The following is a 2,816-nucleotide window of genomic DNA, read 5'->3' on the forward strand; positions in this document are numbered from 1 at the left end:
CACTCAACTTTTTCTCTCCTGGTAGAAGGAGGCAAGAAGGAAAAGTCTAAACAGGAAATTGACTCAGGGAATCGGCACTCTCTTGCACAGAGAAACAGTCGATGCACGTCTTCGCCAAATGCTTACCTGAGCATATGGTGTTGGGGAAAAAACAAGTACCGTGCCTAGTTGCATTTATTTCGCATGGCCTTTGTTATGTTTAGACTTGCGTGTGAGAAAAACCATTGTGGTGACCAACATTGCTACCAGAGGTGGAAAGGCAGTCTTCCTAATGCCTTTAAAGGGGTCAACACAAAAGCAAAAGCAAGAAAGCCAACTGACATTTGCGGACACTGGAACGAAGAGGTAATAGGCTCTGGTGAGAGTGGTGAAGTTGTCTATCGTAACTGTTGTAAGTTCTGGCTCCGTTCGAGGTGTGAGGAGCTGAGTGAGGATGAAGAGGGGGAGAAGGAGGAAGAGGAGGAGGAGGAAAAGGAGGAGATCCTGAAGTTAGACCCACGTGCAAGTTTTTCCTGCAAGGTTCGAAGCTGCCGTTTGGTTATCAATCATTTGACTGATTTCACGACTTACTAAATGGATCGAATCAACCACAACACTGGTAGAGCGAAGGAGCTTGAGGACAAAGTGGCTTGGCAAGACACAGTAAAAGGACTTGATGAGGGAGAAACGGCCTCTATGATAAAGGACGATGAAGCCAAAGAGGTACAGTGTAAGGAAAACTACCGTGAGAGGACAACTGTATAATGTGACGAGAAATAAAACAACGAAAAAAAAGTGTGGGTTGGCTGGAAAACACAACTTTGGGAGGAATGTTGCAAATCACTCAAAGGCAAACCCCCAAACCAATGCTTTTGGACTTGTGTAAGATTCAAGACGAGTGTGAGCCTGAGGAAAGAGACTCTTGCAACTCAGGGTGACGGGTCGGAGGTGGCTCAAACAATGAACGAAACTTTCAATAGTGTGTTTATCGAGGAAGGCGTCTCCATGCTAATACCAGAATTAAACACGTCACGAACTCCGCCATCAGGAGGCTAGGGCGGTGACCCTTACAGAGGACAATGTAGCGTGGAATTTAATGAACCATTCCATTGGTCCAACTCGCTCGCGGCAGGGTTCGAACTACCACCACCTCGACCTCCGTCGCAAGTAGAGACGCTCTAACTGTAGATAACGGAAAAGCACCCGACTGAGCGAAGGTGTTTCCGATAAACCAGGATATTCTTTTATTGATTTTTAAACTTCCGTCAAATCGGGCTTCCGCTGAATAGGGATTTGTACAAGGCTTTGTTGGACCACTGGGCAACCGCTCTTGAGGGGGACTGTGGTGCAGTAAGCACAATACAAAGATGGAACCAGTTAACAAAAGAAAAATGTACTAGCGACATCTGTGGCTGTGTTCAAGTGCAGCTGTGACAAATAGAAACGATTAAGAGGCATGGAAGGCTGGCAGACACAGTACTAGACGTGGGCACACGGAAAAATAAAATCTTGTTTCCCCACTGCTCAGTATAAGACAAATAATGCCAGGTAAACAAATATATGTTTCATTTTATTATTTTATATTATGATATGTTATATTACATTATATTATATTATATTATATCATATTATTTTATATCATATCATATTATATTGTATTGTATTATATTACAGTATATTATACTATATTATATATTATATTATATTATATATTATTTTATATTGTATCATATTACATTATATTGTATTGTATTATATTACAGTATATTATACTATATTATATATTATATGTTATTATATTATAATATCTTAAATTATATCATATCATATAATTTTATATCTCAATACAATATAATATTTGGCTGACAGGGACACTCCCGATAATTTCAAAGCAGCAGCGTCTGACAAGTAAAGTTATGCGCCTCATGTCCGGCCTGCCCTTGGACACAAAGCGAGAGAAGTCGGGGAGGAGGGAGGAAACGCATTCATCCAGCCAACTTTTTCCCGGTGAATTCCGGCAGGAACGTACTCTTCCTCCCCTTTTCTTCATTATTGGAATAGACAAAACTAAAAGTAGAAGTCCGGCTGCTAGAGGATACGTAGTTAAGTGCAGGGGTCGCGGTCGGGGTTAGAGGTTCTTCGTGATTGGGGTCGCGTGGTACTTGGTCTGGGCTGAGTGAAATCAACAGGTAAGAACGGCTTGTAGATAAGAAGAATGGTGCCGTACTATTTCTGCTTACAGAAATACAATTCTACGAACTTATTGACTACCTTTATGAAAATTACTGGTAGATTTGATAGATAAAGCAGCAACCCAGATAAACTAAACCAGAAAGAAGAAAACAATAATAGCAATAAATCATAAAAGGAAAATTCTACTCTCTAATGGTAGAAAGCGTTGACCAGAAATGGTGAAAATTTTCTAAGATAAAAGCATTGGAGGTTAAGGAATGGGGGTGCTTCCAAGTTGATTGGAATTGTCTTGCGTTGGTGTCAGATGATTGTCTTTATGTAAGTGTGAGATGATCGTCAGTAGAGGAGACGAGGCAGATGGGGGATAGGTAGTGTTTGTATCAGACAAATAATAATGTCTTTAAGGATGGGGGATTGCCAAAGGCGATTCTTAGGACCGGAGAAGGATGAGAGCGGCAATAAAGTGACTCTGGTGGGTTTTTTTAAGTGTTTGTCGTGTACTATTCCACTGCCAGGAATTCCCTCGCGTACAAATAGGCCTCACTGTATGGCTTTTGAATAAAAAAAAATGGTTATTCATCATTTATCAGATTCTATAGGATCCTATCTGGGTTTTTTCTTTTCAATCCGGGAATTTTTGTTAA

The sequence above is a fragment of the Oratosquilla oratoria genome, chromosome 15 (assembly GCF_046742065.1).
Source record: "Oratosquilla oratoria isolate Oo_2021 chromosome 15, ASM4674206v1, whole genome shotgun sequence".
NCBI lineage: Eukaryota > Metazoa > Arthropoda > Malacostraca > Stomatopoda > Squillidae > Oratosquilla > Oratosquilla oratoria.